This window comes from Podarcis cretensis (assembly GCF_951804945.1).
Source record: "Podarcis cretensis genome assembly, chromosome: 1".
NCBI classification, from domain to species: Eukaryota; Metazoa; Chordata; class Lepidosauria; order Squamata; family Lacertidae; genus Podarcis; species Podarcis cretensis.
Genome location: NC_137170.1, coordinates 12,748,216 through 12,768,656, shown reverse-complemented (window position 1 = coordinate 12,768,656; position 20,441 = coordinate 12,748,216). Strand labels below are relative to the sequence as shown.

Below are 20,441 nucleotides of genomic sequence, written 5' to 3'. Positions count from 1 at the left end.
ACAAGGTGCGTCCTATGGTCAGGTGCGTCCTATAGAGCAAAAAATACGGTATGTTAAAAAACATATATATATATATATATATATAGAGAGAGAGAGAGAGAGAGAGAGAGTGTTAGTTGCTAGGAAACCCCTGTTACCTGAGCTGCAATCCCCAGAATTCCTTGGGAAGATGGATTGATTGTTAAGCTAGTCTGGGATTGTGGTTCACCTCTTCCCCTTGAGTCATTTCTCCAGTACAAATGGACCCCGCAGGCATAAAAGGGGGTGGGGCAGAGAGAAGATGAGAGAAGGTGTGGCAGAAGGAGACAGAGGGTGCCCCACCCATTTGGAGGTTTTTTTTCCTGCCCCCCCCCCACTGCCTTTGGTTTATCCAAACAGTGGCTTGTGGTTCCTGAAGGATCACCCCCAAGGAAATGAATCCCTTGACAGAAAAAAGTTTCCCCATTCCTACCTTACTGTATGCATATTCCAGTTATACTACTTTTGAAAAAAATCGTTTTAAAGACGTTTCTGCCTTCTGTTTTAACTTATGAAGATCTTTGTTTGAACAGCAAGTGCTTTGATTGATTATCAGAAATCAATGTGTCAAATATATTATTTTAATAAGTTACCCCTCCCCCTCAAAAAAGAAAAGTTATGAGAATAATAATAAAAAGCACTTGTTGTTTATTAGGTATTTAAAAGCATTCACACTTTCTGTGCAAAACTTTCCTTTTGAAGTAATTGGCCCTTATATTTCCTCCCGATACTGAATGAATCATGAAAAATTGCTAGGTTGCTTTTTAATAATAAGGCTTCAAAGTGTGGCCTCTGGCTTTCCTTCCTTGTTCCTCACCTTCCAGCTACGTCTTTTCTTCTCCTCGCCTTTTATTTCCAGCTGAATATGAAAGCGAGAGTCTTGTCTCCAGCTAAAACTGTCACCCAGCAGTATCGCAAACACAAATTAAAACACACACAACCTCCACCCCTACCCCTCAGGCTGGCAATTAAGCACCTATTTATGTTTACTTTTATTTAACGTTCGTCTGCTGGAGCTAACCCATCCTGCAGGGGACTAATCAGCCATTCAGCAGTCACAACGGCAATGAAGCCTCTGACATGATTGGCTGAACTGCCGTGATGTCATAGAATCAGTTCTTGAGTTTTTATGGGACCCTGAGGGTCATCTAGTCCAACCGCCCGGTTATGTACTAACTTTGGATCCTAGAACAATAGGCAAGTAGGATCCTAGAATGCAACAACAGATTGACCTGCAGGAAAAGACCAATCAGGCTTCAGGAGGGAAGCAGAATCAGCCAATCAGACAGGACTCATTATGTAAATACAGTCATACCTCGGGTTGAATGTGCTTCAGGTTGAGCGCTTTCGGGTTGTGCTCCACGGCCACCTGGAAGTAACGGAACGCGTTACTTTCGGGTTTCGCCGCTCGCGCATGCGCAGACGCTCAAAATGACGTCATGTGCATGCGCGGAAGCAGCAAAATGTGACCCGCATACGTGCGTCTTATGTTCCATTTAGGATGTGAATGGGGCTCCGGAACGGATCCCGTTCGCATTCCAAGGTACCACTGTAATGTATATAAAAGCCTGAGGTTTGGAGGGCAATTCAGTCACTGTTTTACAAGCTGCAATAAAGAGCATGAAATCACTCACTACAGGACTCCAAGTATATTTCATGCCTGCAATGCACGGCTCTTGCCCACAGTCATCCCTGGGTGGGCTCGAACCACCAACCCTCTGGTTAGCAGCCAGATGTGCTGTCCCATTGCGCCACCTGAGTGTCACAGAGAGGTGGATGGGCAGAAAGTTTTCTGGCTGCTGTTGGCTGAATAGCTCAGATATGACAGAGGAAACAGGGCAGGCAGAATGGAGGAGCGGTTGCAGAAGCAGCGGAGGCAGTGTGGAAAAGGAATGCTCTCATTTTCTGCCCAGAGTGTCCCTAACACACTTAGGAGGAGGAAGGTAGGCAGCCGTGTTAGTCTGATGCAGTCAAAAATAATAATAAAATTGTCCAGTAGCACCTTAGAGACCAACTAAGTTTTTTCTGGGTATAAGCTTTCGTGAGAACAAACCAGAACAAACTTAGTTGGTCTCTAAGGTGCTACTGGACAATTTATTTATTTATTTATTTACTAGGAGGAGGAAGACAGCCTTTAAGGAATCATAGGTGTTTTCAACTTGAAAGTTGTTATTTGTTCTGGGTCCATGAAAGATGGAGAAAGATGGGAGGCAATTTATTAAAAACAATAATTAAAAGACAAGCCAGGATATATGGGGGGAAATGAGGTGGGCAGAAAGCAGCAATAAATAAGTGGCCCTGAACTGTTGCGTAGATTAGCCCCCACTTCCTCCAAAAGTCTTTTCATCATTTCCTCATTTTGCCTCCAGACAACAATGCAGAGAATATTGCCATGTTCTGATGTCAAGGAAGACAGACAGTGATGGTTATTTGGCCCATTACTCTAAAATGTTTTTTTAAAAAAACCTGCTGGGAGAGAATGTTCTTAATTCTAATGATCCTTCTTTTTAATTACCACCCAATTAAAATTCTTCCCTCCCCCACCCCACACCTCGGTTTGTCTTCTCCTTCTTGGGAAAGTCCCCCAAACTCCTCGCTTCAGCTTCCAAGTCTCTTGGAAGTCTCTTCCAAGTAAAGAGATGATAGTATTTTCTCTGCCCCACAGGGGAGGCTGCGGGAATTAATTATTGTTTTAGAAAGCGCTTTGAAATTGGAAAGAGCTGGAAGACTCGGTTCTAGTCCTGGAGGCTCTATGATGGCAAGACTCTCAGAAACTGAACCAAGAGAGCTCTCCTTGGTCAAACTGACTGAGCAAAGCAGAGATAAGATCCAAATTGGGTCTCAGGCTAGAAGAGATTTGGGAGACAGAGCGGAAAATATTTAGGTGGGGCAGGGCCTACGAGCGCACGAAGCTGACGTATGCAGAGTCAGACCGTTCAACTGTCCCGAGGATGGGCAGACCGAAGACTGGGATCTGTTTTTTATTTATTAAGCCCCGCTTTTGCCCACGGGTCTCAAGGCAATCGAAAGGATGCCATAAAAACAGCTGATAGCGGTTTGAGAAACCCACATCTGCACCCTCAGAGCAAATGCATTTAAAAAGCAACACAAAGTAGACACCCATGGCAGAGACCCATTCATCCAGCTGGTAAAGGTAAAGGTAAAGGTAAAGGTAAAGGTAAAAGTAAAGGGACCCCTGACCATTAGGTCCAGTCGTGACCGACTCTGGGGTTGCGTGCTCATCTCGCTCTATAGGCCGAGGGAGCTGGCATTTGTCCGCAGACAGCTTCTGGGTCATGTGGTCAGCATGACTAAGCCGCTTCTGGCGAACCAGAGCAGCACACGGAAACACCGTTTACCTTCCCGCCAGAGCGGTACCTATTTATCTACTTGCACTTTGATGTGCTTTCGAACTGCTAGGTTAGCAGGAGCTGGGACTGAACAGCGGGAGCTCACCCCGTCACGGGAATTGGAACCGCCAACCTTCTGATCGGCAAGTCCTAGGCTCTGTGGTTTAACCCACAGCGCCACCCGCGTCCCTACCATCCAGCTGGTACCATCCAGCTGGTAGAGCCCGTCAAAGCAAAAGTGTCTTCGACTGTTTTCTGGAAAGCGCAGACAGTGGGTGCATCTTGCCTTTCAAGCCACATGCTGTTCCTTATACACTAAAAGGCCTGCTCTGAGTGACTGTGGAATGAGGAGTAGATTTCCCGCAGACCAAATGGTTTTCAACCAGTGTGCCGTGCCACCCTGGGGTGCCTTGAATGATGGTCAGGGGTGCCGTGGGCAACCCTGGCCTCTGTCCCTCTTTCCTTCCCTCCCTCCTCTGATGCCCTCTCGCATCTCTGCCTCCCAAAGGCTTGCACAGCTGTTTATTGCAGCAGTCCTGGCTACAAGCTCCGCAGGCGAATGGTGCCCCTGGGGCTGGCCAGGGGGTGCTTCCCAGGCCCCTGTGGGGCAGTGTGAGGAGGCACCTCTCTTTGGGGTGGGGTGGGGGGCAGTTCAGAGACCAGGGGCGACAGCTGCAGCTGCCCAGAGGACTCCCAAGGAGAGGGGAAAGCTGAGAAGGCTGAGGGAACCCTCCCCAAGGTAGGGTGTTCGAAAAGGGGTGAGGGGCTGCCAGCTCTGTGGGCAAGGCAGGGGGACCTAACTGGGCTCCTGAGCCCCACAGGGCTGTCGCAGGAAGAGTGTAGTTGGTCAAGGGAACCGTGGACCCAAAAAGGTTGAAAACTTCTGATAGAAGGGATAATTAAGGCCATCTCTCAAGTAACCTAGTCCCAAGCTGTATAGGGCCTGATATATTAGTACCAGCACCTTGAACTTGGCCCAGTAGCAGATTGGCAGCCAGTTCCAATCCCAAAAACAGAGAGTGGTGCATGCTTTGGTTATCTCCCTCTTGGACTACTGCGATGTGGTTTACATGGAGCTACCCTTGAAGGCAACTTGGAAACATCTAATCCAAAATGTGGCAGCTAGACTGATGACTGGGAGTGGCCCCGGGACCATATAACAGCAGTCCTAAAGGATCTTTACTGACTCCCAATCAGGGCTGGATTTAGGTCTGATGAAGCCCTAAGCTACTGAAGGTATTGGGGCCCTTTATATGTTCAGCTGTCCTTTGTCAACAACAAATTGTCGCTGTTTATTGTGTTGAATATCTGCTATATGGTAATTTATGGACCTAAAGCCATTTGCACATAACAGAATATGTATTTTATCAAATTGTTGAACTGAAATACAATTAAGAAGAAGTATATTAATAGTGAAATACAATTAAGAAGTATATTTTTTGGGGCCCCCAAGAGAGTAGGGCCTTAAGCTATAGCTTGTTTAGCTTATACATAAATCCAGCACTGCTCCCAATACATTTCTGAGCACAATTCAAAGTGTTGGTGCTGACCTCCAAAGCCCTAAATGGTTTCGGCCCAGTATACCTGAAGGAGCGTCTCCTCTCTCATCATTCAGCCCGGACGCTAATATCCAGCACTGAGGGCCTTTTGACAGTTCCCTCACTGTGAGAAGCGAAGCTACAGGGAAGCAGGCAGAGGGCCTTCTCAGTAGTGGCGCCCACCCTGTTCAACACCCTCCCATCAGACGTGAAGATGTGTAACTATGTAACCTTTAGAAGACATCTGAAGGTAGCCCTGTATTGGAAAACTTTTTAATGTGTAATATTTTCTTATGCTTTTATATATGTTGGAAGCCTCCCTGAATATCTGGGGCAACCCAGTCAGATGGGAGGAATAATAATAATAATAATAATAATAATAATACATACATACATACATACATACATACATACATACATATGCTTCAGGTTACATTTTTTGGGGGTTGTGGACCACCAAAACCAGGAAGTACCAGAATGGGTAACTTTCGGGTTTTGGCGGTTATGCATGTGCAGAAGTACTAAATCGCACTTTGCGCATGCACAGAAGCACTGAATCGCAACCCACACGTGTGCAGGCATGCCGCTGCAGGTTGCGGACGCTGCGGGTTGCGGACGTGCATCCTGCACAGATCACATTCGCAACGCGAGCATCCACTGTAATAGAATAAGACATCCCTATTTTCCTCAGAGAAATGTTGGAGGGTATGTTCTCCTCATCACCACTGACCTTTTTGGGTGCTAAGTTCTGCAGAGGGGCCTCTCTTGGTTCTTCCATTACCCTCAGAAATATGAGGAACGACAGCCCGATAGAGAGGGCTTTCTTGGTGACAGTCCCTAAATTATGACACTGTCTCCTCACAGAGGTGCTTCTAGCAACTTCATTCTACAGCTTTAGCTGCATGTTAAAGATGCACCTCTTTCACAGTACTTTATTCTGTGGGACTCCTTTGCTGAATGTTCCTTTTGAAACCGTTTTATTTCTTTTACAATTGCAAATGTTTCCTCTGTTTTCTTAATTGCATCTTACGCAGCCACAACCTGCTCTGGCACTCTATGTTAAAAGGCAGATAAGAAACAAAATAAGTAACAAAACAAAGTTTTGCATGGAAAAGGTTGCGGGTTCAAACCTTGGCATCTCCACGCAGAGCTGGAGAGCTGTTGCCGGTCTGTGTGGACAACACTGAAACTGATGGACCAACGACTGGATTTGGCATAAGGCAGCTTCCTATTTCCTAAGGCGCCCCCCCCCCCCCGTCTTTCTGTAACACAGTGTTTTCCATTGTGACTCTGTTAATGTGTAGTGGGTGGGAGAAAGCTTTTATCTGCTGAATAAAATATGAAGGGCCTTTGCAGAATTGAATCAGCGCTTTCATTGGAGTCAGCAATTCTGGATCCTTTCAGACATATCTATTATTTACTACATTTGCTTCCTAAATGCAAAAAAACAAAACAAAACCCAACCAGTCCTTACCTCACCAATACCCAAAACCCATCCTTAACACAAAAACAAAACAAAAGAAGGCCAGTGCACAGAGCCATCTTATATCAAGGGAAGGTGGGGAAGCATCAGTCCCTTATCAGAAATAATAATAATAATAATAATAATAATAATAATAATAATAACACCCCGCCCATCTGGCTGGGTTTCCCCAGCCACTCTGGGTGGCTTACAACAGAATATTAAAATACAACCATCTATTAAACATTAAAAGCTTCCCTAAATGTAGGTATCGCTATTCAGCTGTTCCCAAGAACCAGCAGAAATGCTTTCAGCTCAGTTATTGGATTCCAGCTCAGGTTGTATTGGAAACAGGCTCTCTGTGGAGGCGGGTGATGGCCGCCAACTCAGATGGCTTTAAAAGTGGATTGGACAAATTCGTGGAGGAGAGGGCTATCGATGACTACTAGCTACGATGGTGATGTTCTGCCTCCACAGTCAGAGGCAGATGCTTCTGAATCCTGGCTGCTGGAAACTGTAGGAGGGGCAAGCGTTCCTTTTGTCAGGTCCTCCTTGTGGGGTTCCCACAGGCATTTGGTTGGCCACTGTGAGAACAGGATGGTGGGTTAGACTGGCCATTGACCTGGTCCAGCAGGCTCTTCTAATGTTCTAAGGTCTGTTTGAGCCTTCAACCAACAAGGGACACCAAAGTTTGATGAAACATCTGTGTTTTGGTGAGTGGATCTGCCCATTTTGATTTCTCTCCAATTTTCTCTTTTTCAATCTTCAGGGCAGCGGTTCTCTACCTTTCCACATCTGTTTGCATTGAAGAAAAGCCTTAACAAAAATTCACGAGCATTCAGTGTCTTCTCATATACACATGTCTGTATGCAATTTTGCCAGCCTAAAAAACAATGGATTTAATGTTCCCTTCCCCTACCAATATGTGGATTTTTATGGGCATGTGACCCTAATATATGCATTTTTGTCCACTTGGCTGGAGCAAAATTCATAGAAGTGCAAATTTTGAAGAATGGCTGTGTTTTGGTCCATGTATCATTTCAGAAAGTGCAAATTAGATAGATTTGCCTTTAAGTGTGGCTCAAATCTACAGCCCATTATTCTGTTGTAACACAGATGTAACATAAGGAGCCCTGATACATGCAGTCCTTAACTCTCAAAATTGACGATGGTGGAGTTACAATCACCTTCGCCCATTAGACAGGGGGTGGAGATTTCCTTGCCCCTCCTTCCTCTGTCACCATTGGCATGGGAAGCTGAAGCGACCCAGACAGATCTGAATGGCTTCCACATGGGTGATTGATAGCCGCCGTGGTCTGGGAGCTCCCAAAATAATTCCAACAAATGTTTCCTGGTAGCACCTGGCGCCCAACCAGGAGGCAGCGCTAGCATTTCCTAAATACTAAAAAAAATAAAAATGACTGTCCCCACAGATGCCTGGGCTAAATATAACTTTGGTGAGATGGCAACCTTCGGAAGGTGGGAGGGAAGCAGATTCTTGAACGTGGGGTGTGCCCACCTATTGGGTTTCCTATGCTACACCCATCCAGGGAAACTGGTTCCCAGCCAGTGAGATTTAGTCCTAACAGATAGATCATGGGCAATTAAATCCTTTGTACAGTACTTAGCAACACCAGGTACCAGTATCTTAAAGTTAACTAAGTAAAATATGTGGAATTGTTTTAATTATTTTCATATTTGAAATGGTTTCCTGTAGGCTTCTTTGGTCATCATTGCTGCTTCCATTGTTAAATCGCTTTGAGGTGTTCCTTAGGAAGTGATTCATAAATGGGACGAGGTAAGGAAGGGGCTATATTGGGACGTGTTGCACCCACCACTGCCGTGTCCTGTCTTTGCTTCTGATCCCACAAAGCACCCTCTTGGCATAAATGGCATTCCTTGCCGTGAGTCCTCTTATGCCACAAAGAACCCTTGGAAGGCAAATGCGCCAGTTTCCAAATATTTGATGCATCCGAGTACTCGGTGCAAATAATTCAATAAACCGAGAGCTCCTGATCTGGACTTCCATTTACACACACACACACACACACACACACACCGAGAGAGAGAGAGAGAGAGAGAGCTAGAGTTCCGTTCTCTTTTGAAGCCTCAATGAGAACATGCTGCAAAAATTCAAAGACATCTTGGTGTTCGCCCTCTGAAACACACACACACACACACACACACACACACACACACACACAATCCCTCCACACAAGGGTCCTTCCACCTCTTCGGGAAGTTGCTCTCTTGGCTCCCGGCTAACAGAGACCGTCATGGGAACTGTTCCTACAGCAGACTAGGTAAACAAACCGATATAGAACAGATTTACTCTGCAGAACAGCTGGGAAGGAAAGCTGTAACGCCAGCCGCCGTGTTGCCATTTACACAAAAATAGCCAATTCGGAACCTCCTGAGCAGCTCATGGGCTCCTGTGAGTTGCTGGCATGAGTTTTTTGTTGTTTTTTTAAACAGAATGCATGCTTATGGCTCTTCTCATTTTAACTCAACTACTGTCTGAGCCACAGAGTCATATCTCAAAGTGAAAGCATATAGGGGCATAGGATGCTGTCAGATCCTTGGTCCATCTAGCGCAGAACTTGTCTACACTGACTGGCAGCGACTTTCCAGGGTTTGGGGCTGGAGGATTCTCCCAACCCCTACCTGGAGGTGTTGGGGGTTGAACCTGGGAAATCCTGCTTGCCGTCTACATGCTCTGTCACTGAGCCACGACACGGCCCTTAAATAATAATAATGAGGTCCTGGCCCTCATGGTTCTGAACAAAGGGCTGATTTAAATAGGCAGACAGGGAGCTGTATTGTTGAAACTGACTGGCAGCAGCACACCCCACCTGCTCTGCCACAATCCTGTCTATTTCCAGGAGAGACAGTGTGGTAGGCTGGTTAGAACATTGAAGCAGGACCTGGGAGACTTGTGCAAAAAGCTCGCTCGGTAATAATAATAATAATAATAATAATAATAATAATAATAATAATAATTTATTCCTACCCCACCCATCTGGCTGGGTTTCCTCAGCCACTCTGGGCAGCTCCCCACAGAATATTTAAAACACAATAAAAACACCAAAAAAATAAAAACTTCCCTAAACATGGCTGCCTTTAGATGTCTTCTAAAAGTCAGATAGTTGTTTATTTCCTTGACATCTGGTGGGAGGACGTTCCAAAGGGTGGGTGCCACTACCAAGAAGGCCCTCTGCCTGGTTCCCTGTAACCTCACTTCTCGCAGGGAGGGAACCACCAGAAGGCCCTCAGAGCTGGACCTCATTGTCCAGGCTGAACGATGGGGGTGGAGACGCTCCTTAGATCTGCCACTGCCTCTCAGCCCAACCTACCACCCAGGGTTGTCGTGGGATTTAAATGAGAAGTGGGAGAACCAAATACATCAGCTTGAGTTCCTCAGAGAATTAATTAATTAAGTAAGTAATTAAATGGGCTTAGGTACTACCTCACCTTACCCCATGAAACCTCTGGCAGGAGAAAAACCAAGCCTTATGAGGAACAGTTGAAGGAGCTGGGTATGTTTAGCCTGGAAAAGAGGAGACTGAGAGGAGATATGGTAGCCATCTTCAAAGATCTCAAGGAAGATCCACACAGAAGATGGAATAAGCTTGTTTCCTCCTGTCCTGGAGGGTAGGACTTGAACCAATGGCTTCAAATGACAAGAAAGGAGATTCCGACTCAACATCAGGAAGAACTTGCAGACAGTAAGAGCTGTTCGACGGCGGAACCGTCTCCCTCAGGAGGTGGTGGGCTCTCCTTCCTTGGAGATGTTTAAGCAGAAGTCGGATGGCCATCTCTTCACGGAGGTTTCTGCATTGGACTATACGACCATTGAGCTCCCTTCCAACTCTGTTGTTGTTGTTGTTTAGTCGTTTAGTCGTGTCCGACTCTTCGTGACCCCCTGGACCAGAGCACGCCAGGCACTCCTGTCTTCCACTGCCTCCCGCAGTTTGGTCAAACTCATGCTGGTCTCTTCGAGAACACTGTCCAACCATCTCGTCCTCTGCCGTCCCCTTCTCCTTGTGCCCTCCATCTTTCCCAACATCAGGGTCTTTTCCAGGGAGTCTTCTCTTCTCATGAGGTGGCCAAAATACTGGAGCCTCAGCTTCAGGATCTGTCCTTCCAGTGAGCACTCAGGGCTGATTTCCTTCAGAATGGATAGGTTTGATCTTCTTGCAGTCCATGGGACTCTCAAGAGTCTCCTCCAGCACCATAATTCAAAAGCATCAATTCTTCGGCGATCAGGCTTCTTCATGGTCCAAATCTCACTTCTCTCTTTAATCATGAATTCCTTCACCTGTTCAGGTTCAGTATTATATTTGTTGTTGTTGTTGTTTAGTCGTTTAGTCGTGTCCGACTCTTCATGACCCCATGGACCAGAGCACGCCAGGTACTCCTGTCTTCCCCTGCCTCCCGCAGTTTGGTCAAACTCATGCTGGTAGCTTCGAGAACACTGTCCAACCATCTCGTCCTCTGTCATCCCTTTCTCCTTGTGCCCTCCATCTTTCCCAACATCAGGGCCTTTTCCAGGGAGTCTTCTCTTCTCATGAAGTGGCCAAAGTATTGGAGCCTCAGCTTCAGCTTCCTACAACTCCATTATTCTACGACTTTTGCAATGCAGGATACTGCAGCTTTAAAAGGCTTGCAACGTAGATTGCTGTATTGTATATTTTATTACATTGCATGGCACTATGTCTTAGAGCCGGGCTGTCTAATGTAAGGTCCACTTCACAGGCGCACGGGAGCCTGTTTTTGTACAGGGCAAGCCCGCATGGTGCAACTCTAAGGTGCATGGAAACATGATGCGAAAGCATGATAGGGGCTAACTATCGCTGCTCTTTTCCATGCTGCAATTGCAGATGAAGGGAAGTGGGGGCTGAGGCAGTGGTATTTTGGGAGAAGGGGAGCATTAGGGACCAGAAAATATTCGTCAGGGGAAAGGAATTTTTCTTTTATTTTTAGATTGCCTGCCTCTTTTGGTTCTTCAAGCCATCCATGCTCATTACATGCATAAAGACATATTTTAAAAGAAGATTTGCTCGTCCGTCTGTCCCCTTTGAGTCCAGCTGCCCCTTCTCTTCACAGCACATCTGAGAGATGCACCAACCAGACATTTAAATGCTGATTCAGTTGTACTTCTTGAACCTTTCACATTACTTCAAGGCCTTTGAAAGTTGTTTTAAAGTGCTGCTTATCGCTTTATTTGAAAACTTTATTCCCTCCACTCCCAGAATTTAATTTTGAAATAAAGTTAAAAATTAAGGCAAAACGAATAAAGAAAGCCATATTTTGAAATCATTTTTCAACAGTATCAAAGCGGCTCCAGGGATGGCGGGTGTGTGATGCACAGATGCTAGCCAGCCAACACTGTGCACAGTTGATTACTGATGTCAAAATGCAAATGGATTTGGCCTGAGCTTGATGCTGGAGAGGAGATCATTTTGAGCAAGACACGGCGAGTTTGCTGACACAGAACACACACACCCTCCACTCAAAATGATGTACTGTATTTTTCCCTGTATAAGACAACATTTTTTGCTAAAAAAATAAATTAGTCAAAAATTGTGGGTCATCTTATACATGAATGGTGAATGCACTTGGGTTCTGGTTTGGGCCAACTTTAGCCAACTTCCTTCAAAAAAACTGAACAGCTTTGGGCAACATCTCCCTTAAAAAGCTCAGAGTTGTTCTGTTTGATGTTTAAAATATTGATTTCTTAATATTTTTTGGGTTTAAAAATATAGGGGTCGTCTTATGCATGGGAGTGTCTTTTATACGGAAAAACACAGTATATTCATTCTTGGAACTGCCATGGAAATCTAGAGCTGGTTGGTTTGGAGGGATCCAATTCATGACAAATCCCGTGCAATTCCTCTTAGCTCCCCGTCTGCCATCAAGAGCAGCAGGAATAAGATGGCACCACCACAATGATTGTACATTGGTATCTTGGTTCTCGAACGTAATCTGTTCCAGAAATACGTTTGACTTCCAAAAAGTTTGAAAACCAAGGCACGGCTTCCGTTTGGTTTCAGGAGCTTCCTGCACTCAAGCAGAAACTGCATCAGATGTTCGCCTGCTGGAAAACGTTTGAAAACCGGAACACTTACTTCCGGGTTTTTGGCGTTTGGGAGCCAAAGCATCCGAGTATCAAGGCATGACTGTATTGGCTGACAGCGACATGCACACTGAATTGATGTGCTTGGTGCTTGGAAAAACCTGGTCAGGTGTCACGGCCTGTCCCATATAAGGAAGGCACACATCTGATAGTTAACTCTTTATTGTCAAAAGAAACACAGCAGCTTCCACAGTGCTCCGAATACACGTGCCCATACACTTCCCACCTTTAGACAGGTATCCACAGGTCTGGGTCAGTTGCAACAACAGGGAGACTCCATCCCTCTTCCCGCTTACAAACCCTCCTCTGATAGGTTGTGCGCTCATAACCTGAGACTTCTCCTGCACGGAAATCACTGCTGTTCTTCCAACTTCGAGCCCCCCTGGTTCAGTGGGGCAGGGAAAGGTGGAGAGTCTACTGACCCACCTGTCAGCTGAACAGCCTCTTTTTCTTCCACCACTGGAGGACCTTGCTATGTCCATGCCTCCTGCCTTGCACCCCATAAATCACTGGTCCCCTCTCCTGGGTCATTCCCCTGGTCCTCTGCCTCCACCACAAGCTCTCCTGAGAATTGCCCATGACATCAGGCAACACTTCCATATCGGGAAAAGTGAGGATCTCTCAGAGGAGGGGTGAAGGTGAGCAGCCTGTGGCTCTCCAGGTGCTTGACTCCAACTCCCATCATCCCGGACTATTGGCTAGGCTAGCTGGGGCTGATGGGAGCTGGAGTCCAGCAAGAGCTGGAGGGCAGCATGTTCCTCAGTCCTGTGCTAGAGAAATTGGGAAATGGTGCCAGTTGGGAACTGAACCAAGGAGACCTGCCCCAGAACTTAGTGGGAGGTGGAATGCCATGATTGGGAAGTCATGACTTCTTCTTTTGCTTTTTTTTTGGGGGGGGCAGATTGTGTCCCAGTGCAAGAAATGTATATTACTGGTATATAGTATGCTAATTTCTACACACATGTCTCTGGTCTTCATGCAAGCAAGCAATAGGCAGGACCATATCCTGAGAATCCAGCCAGTCAGAAACACCAAGGGAGGGTGCAAAGCAGGGTTCATGAGGGGGGTGGCCCAGGGATGGGAGGTGGTGTGAGTACTGAGGGTCAGATGGGGAAGGTTTGGAGGGCTGCATTTCCCTTGCAGGAATCATTCCGTGCACTGGACCATGGTAGAAAACAGTGGGGGTTTTTTGTAGAAAAATAGGTCCTGGTAGGCACCATGAAGTTGTTACAGAGGTGCCAGAACAGTGTATGATTGAGTACCCCCTGAAGAAAAGCATTGCCTAACCTTAACCCTGACCCTAGCTCTAATCCTAATGCTAACCCTAACCCTAAACCTAACCCTAAACAGACTTCCAAACCTAACCCAACCTTACCCTGAAATGTAAGTGTAACACAAACACTAACCCTAAACCCAATCCTAAAGCTAAGCCTAAACCTAAACCTAGGCCTAAACCCACCTCCAAACCTAACTGTAACACTGACCCTGACCCTGACCATAACCCTGACCCAACCCTATAACCCTAGCCCTAGCCCTAGCCCTAGCACTAAACCCAACCCTAACTCTAACCCTAACCCTGAACACAACCCTAACCCTAATCCTACCTCCAACCTTAACCCTAACTCTACCTCCAACCCTTGCCCTAAGCCTTGTCCTAGCTCTAGATCTAGCCCTAATCACTTTGGTCAAAACGAAAGAAAGAAAGAAAGAAAGAAAGAAAGAAAGAAAGAAAGAAAGAAAGAAAAGAAGCTCAACAGCTTTTCCAGAAAAATCTCCACAACTTTTCTTTCCGGATTTTCACTTTTTGAAATATGGCAAACCCACCCTGAGAGTCATCTAGTCCAACCCAATGTGGGGCTTGAACCCACAAACTTGAGATTAACAGTCTCATGCTCTACCAACCGAGCTATCCCAGCTAAATCTATCACCCTGTTCTCACAGTGGCCAACTAGATATCTCTAGGAAGTCCATGAGCAGGACCTGAGCACAGCAGCCCTCGCCCCACCTGTGAGTCCCAGCCAGCAGTATTGAGAGAGGTAGCACGCCATCACCATATCTGGAAGCTGTTGATAGTCTTATCCTCCACAAGCTCTGATCTTGGGACGTGAGGGCAGCCTGGGCTCCCCCAGCTGTTGTGGGCTGAGTTTCTTTGAAATGAAATATTCTTGGCGCTGCGGTTAATAGCCGTCATGATTCTTTTGTTCCTCTGAGTCGGCGATACTCTTGTCACTCCCGAGTCTGAGGGAGACAACCGAGGCACAAGCTATTCTTAGTCGCTGTGCACCCTGTTATCAGAGTGGGTGGGACGTGTCCCCATATCTTAGGGGAACTGACAAATTCCTGGGTTTGGTGAGAGAACCCAAAGGACGGGGGGAGAGGAGACAGAGCGTGATTGACACAGCAGAATGTTCTCACAGCAAGCATTGGGATCTCCCAGCAAAGCATTTTGCGCTAAGATGATATCAGGTCCTGGGATGGATCTGCAGCTGCGGCATGCTTGTTAGCTGGGAAGAGGGAATATGAAACACCATGACAGTCTTTGCCAGTCTCATGCCAACTTCCAGACTTCCCAGCCAGCATGGGAGCTTGTGTAGAAAGTAGCTGTCATGCATTGGTTGGATGCAGAGAAATGGTGGGAGAAGCCAGCTGGGGAAGCCCCAAGGGAAGAAAGCTTAGAGCTTAGGGACTGGTGGCCTTCTTTCTTCTTCTTTGGCGATCACTCGTAGCCGAGTAAGATTGTCTTTCATGAACACGGTTTTAACAGTGAGTCTGTAAGTGACAGTGGTGGCCAATTCTGGATCCACACGTCCTTCCATGGTGGGGACATAGGTTTCTGGGCAGGAGTTGGTCACAGTAAGGGTTTGCCAAATGTGCCTTCTTCTTAGCTCATTTCTCTCTCGCAGGCCAAGGTTTCTGAATTGTCAGTGTTTATACTGCATTTTTTAGATTTGCCTTGATTGAGTCTTTAATAATAATAATAATTTATTATTTATACCCCACCCATCTGGCTGGGTTTCCCCAGCCACTCTGGGTGGCTTCCAACTAATATTAAAAATAGAATCAAACATTCCAAACTTCCCTAAACAGGACTGCCTTCAGATGCCTTCTAAAAACCTCTTTTGTTTACCACCAACATTACACTTTCCATTTTTAAGTTGGAATACGGTAGTTGCTTTGGAAAACTATAATCAGGCATCAGAACAACCTGACCAGTCCAACGAAGTTGATGTTGAAGAATCATTGCTTTGACACTGGTGATCTTTGCTTCTTCCAGTACACTGACATTAGTCTGCCTGTCTTCCCAAGTGATATGTAAAATTTTTGGAGATACCATTGATGGAGTCCTTGGAGAAGTTGGAGATGCTGTTTATAAGTGCTCCATTGGTGGTGGGATGGTGATGAGTGGTCAGAGGGAGAAGACTGGGAAGAGAAGGTGTTGGAAGCTGAAGAGGTAACAAGGCTTAGTGAGCTGGAGGAGTCTGTGGCAGAAAGAAGTCCAGAATCAGAGGCAGAAGCTGAAGCAGGAGGGTGCGAAGAGGGAGGCCAAGAGGCAGAGATGATCCAGGTTGGGGAAGAGTCATGGGTGTCTCCCCCTCCTGCTTAGATAATCTCTTAGGCCCTGTCTCTAGCCTCCCAGAACCAGAAGAGGCATGAAGTGAGAGGAGCAAAGGCAGGCATGCCGGCACAGTCTCAGATTGCTTGGGGAAAACCCCGAAGAGGAGAGGTCTTAGTAAACTGTGGGGAGGTGGGGCCCTTCAGTCTTGCCAACTTGCAAGACCTACCAAATAAGAGTTGCTATTCTCCTTGTGCCTGGCACTCCTGTGCAGATCCTGCTTTCCCTACTAAAGAGTTAATTCCACTTGCTTTTGTGTGATTGGCTTCTGGCTTCCTCCTGGCAGTATCTATTTGTGCTTTTTTTCTTGTGTTTTGTATCTTGCAAACTGCCCTGAGATCTTTTGATGGAGGGAAGTATAGAAATCTTATTTATTTATTAGATTGTGAACTTGACATCTAATGCTCCCTTTGCTTTTGCCTCTGGCATGTGGCCTCTGAAAGGCTGCCCAGAAGGAAGTGTGGCCCTTGGTCAGGAAAAGGTTTCCCACCGCTGCTTCTAAGGTAGAGATGTGTGTCAGTGCTGGGATGGGGGGGGGGGGTTGAGGGCAGGGAATGGCAGAGGAACATTCAGGGGAGCTCCAGGTTTGAAGGGCTCATGGCTCAAAGGCGCTTTGGCGGGCCTTTTCCTCTGTTTAGTGGACCTTTTTGGCTTACATGGTTGTGTGTTTGAGGGCTGCCATTTTAATGGTAGCACCAATGTGTCCTAAAGAGTGTTGGGCCACTGGGAGCTGTTCAAGGTTGCCAGGTGCTGATCCCCAGAATTGTTCAGTGACGGAGATAAGCTTGCTGGTGTTTACTGGTTTCTGCTACCTGAGATACGAAAACCTTTAGGCTTTCTGTAGCATGCCTAAATGACGATGGTGCCATACATACGGTATGTAGAAATTACTTGAAAGTACCAAATGGGTTTAGGATTATAGTAAGAATAAATTGTAAAATATTATGGATTTGGATAATTATGAAAAGAGAAAAACATTGTAAATTAAAGGAGTATAATTTGATTAGAAAGAAGATATTGGAAAGCTGTTAAAAAAGTGTTTCAATGAAATTCAGTAAGGAGGGAGTCGAGGAAGTCAGCTAATAATGAAAATTAAATTAGGTATTAAGTAATTATATGTTTGTTTTTGTTGTTTTCCATTTTAGTATTGTAATGTTTTTTTTCTTTTCTATTGGTGTGTTTTATTTCTTATAAATTTGGAAAATTTAATTTAAAAAATTGAAAATAAAAATGACGATTGTGCCTATCATCCAGGTTGAGACCAGGCGATGATGTGTCCAGTTTGTGCATCCAGGAGTTATCCCTCTGTGCTTAGATCATTGGACCCGCTAGCCAGCACTGCTTTAGCATCACCAAAAATGAAGCCCTTCTGAGTGTTCCACCCTCAAGGTTTTCTACAACGGCCACCTTGGAAACAGCTGTCATTTCATCTTTATCAGAGCAGTTGATGAAGGAGGAAGCAGAAATGTTCTGCCATGTAAACAAACAAACAAACAAATAAATAAATAAATAAAACTCCTCTGCTCTGTTAAACACAGCAACTTATTTATTTGTTTGTTTGTGGTGGCGTAGAAATCCTGAAGCGTTGATGAGCTAGATGCATCCCAGCTCAGTATTGCAACTTTGCATCCCTTGTGGAATATATGTTTTTTCCTAGAGTGGCCCTAAGGTTCCCTGGGATCTGTTGCCTTCTACCGTTCACCTTGATCTTTTGGCCTTCAGAGCTGTTTTCGATTCTCTTTGGAGCTGAGCCCCCGCCCCCTTTCCTCCTGAAATTTTGGCTGCTTGTCAGCTTGTCATTCAATCAACACCTTCGAAGGTGTGATCTTCCACATCTGCCCCCCTAAAAGAGATGATTAGTGATCTGTCAGTTGCTGCAGAAGAATTATGCAGCATCTGTTGAGGAAAACCCATTGGTGGAAAAGAGAAAGGAAAGGAAAGAGATCAAATGCAAAATTGCCAAGAGAATCATTCCATGTTCTTGTTGTTTTGGTTCTTCTTCTGTGCTTTCTTGCTTTTTAAAAATAAAAATAAAAATAAGTCTAGGATTAGGATGAGTAGAATCAAGTGGTGACAGAAACAGAAATGAAACACACAACACATACAAAAACCTCAACAACAAAAGTACTGTTAATTTTTCCGACAAATGTTAAAAATCAGCACGTGAGTTTCTTTTGGCGACTCGAGTGCCTAGAGGCGGCTGGGGTCCAAAAGATGATCCAGGGCAATTTGGGTTTTCTCTGGATTGATGTTTGTTCCAATTTAGCTGTAATGAGAGGGTTTTCCATGATGGGAAAGGAGCAGTGCTTGGACCCATTCCTAAAAAGCAAGGGTCAAGTGGAAAACTGCTTACACCTATGCTTTCTAGGCAGAGGAGAAGCAGAAGTGTGGATGAGCTCTGTGTCCCACAGGTACTAGCCAATAGGCGCCTTCCAGATGTTTGACTCCCACTCACATCAGTCCCAGCCACATGGCCAATGTTCCACCGATGATGGGAGTTTTAGTCCAACAACAACCAGGAGCTCTAAAGGCAACTATTCCAGGTTCAAGATTTGAGAACCTGCAATCCTGTCTTTTCAGAGCTCTCCCCTGGACAGAATAAGTCTATATTTGTATTGAATTTGGCAAGACTGCGGTCAAATGGGACCCCACAGCTCTTAAAATAGCACATCTTTCTTCAAGTTGCCCTATAATTCCCAGACCTAACTAACACCTTGGTCCGCGGTTGGAGAAAACAACCAGCTTTGTCCTCTTAATACTGCAAAGTGCTTTGTTTTATTACTGCTCAGAGATGTGCCTAAACCCACCCTTTTATATCTAATTTGTTTGGAATGACAGGCATGTTCCAACTAAAAAAATAATAATTCTGCAGGGTGATATAACTTGTTTTATTATGCAGGAATTTGCCGTTTGAGGGAGGAGTGGGGGAGGGTGACTAGGGAAGAAAGACAGAAGAAAAACACTTAATTAGGCCTGTATCTTAAAGAACTAAATTTGATCTTCCAGTAGGGGGAAAAATTACAGGTTAAAGTGAAGATTATATGCTCTGTACAGGGACCACGCTCGTTTTTATACCGGCTCCTTCAAAGCTTTGATGGAAATTCTTCCTTTGCTAGAACGGGGGGGGGGGGGTGAGAATCTTTTTAAACATAAGAATACCCTTAAAGAGAAGCTGGTAGATTTTAATTTACTGCTTGGGGGCTTCTTCATTCAGGAAATGGGTCAGAGTAGTTGGAAGAAGGGTCACTTAAGGCCAGTATGATCATTTAACATTATCCTCAGCAAAGGGTTCATTATGGAAAGGCACTGATGGAACATATGCCTTGAGTGTAGAAGATCTCAGGTTCAGACCTCAGCATCTCCAGGTAGGGCTTGGAGAGACCCCACCTAAAATCCCGGACAGCTCCTGCCAGCCTGTGTACTGAAGTGGATGGACTCACACTCTCATTTGATAGATGGTAGCTTCCTTTGGAATTTTGGAGGAAGGTGGCAGAAGGGCAAGCCACCTTGTGCCATCCCTTCTGACTTTTATTCTCTTCACTCTGTCTCTTCTACCTGCTCCAAAAGTCTTCTGGCTCTCCTTCTTTGTCTTCAGTCCCTATGTTGGGCCAGCTCCGAGTTTGACAGGGCTGTGGCCAAAGCAGACTATGGTGGGGTCCCTTCTCTGGGCTTACCTGGCACGGAAGGGGGGCAGCACCCCAGTCAGAGCTGGGTTTAAAGGTAAAGGTAAAGGGACCCCTGACTGTTAGGTCCAGTCGCGGACGACTCTGGGGTTGCGGCGCTCATCTCGCTTTATTGGCCGAGGGAGCCGGCGTACAGCTTCCGGGTCATGTGGCCAGCATGACTAAGCCGCTTCTGGTGAACCATAGCAGCGCACGGAAACGGCGTTTACCTTCCTGCCAGAGCGGTACCTATTTATCTACTTGCACTTTGACATGCTTTCGAACTGCTAGGTTGGCAGGAGCAGGGACCGAGCAACGGGAGCTCACCCCGCCGCAGGGATTCGAACCGCTGACCTTCTGATCGGCAGGCCCTAGGCTCTGTGGTTTAGACCACAATCCACCACAATTCCTCAGGGAAACCACACTTGGGCATTGTGGGAAATTGCAGCTAGATCCGTCTCCCTGGTGCTACTTGGGAGTGTCAGGCCAGAAAAAAAAATATTATTAAGGTGCCTAGTGGTGGGCGCTTGCCAATGTGATGAGGCCAAAGCAGTTGCCCAAGGGTACCAGGGACTAATGCCAGATATTACCCACATCTCTGATGCTCTCTGTCTTACCCCAGCAGCCGGCTCTCATGTTCCCCCTCTCCTAGCTCTTCCTGA

The 20,441-nt window shown here is 46.0% G+C and overlaps 1 long non-coding RNA gene across 1 annotated transcript in view; it reads left to right on the top strand.

The window, feature by feature from the left end:
- Positions 1-20,441, top strand: part of LOC307208969 — a 380,739-nt gene that overhangs the window by 278,066 nt on the left and 82,232 nt on the right. Inside the window, exon 4 of the long non-coding RNA XR_013835277.1 lies at positions 10,259-10,586. This is a non-coding gene — a long non-coding RNA (uncharacterized lncRNA). The remainder of the gene's footprint in view (positions 1-10,258; positions 10,587-20,441) is intronic.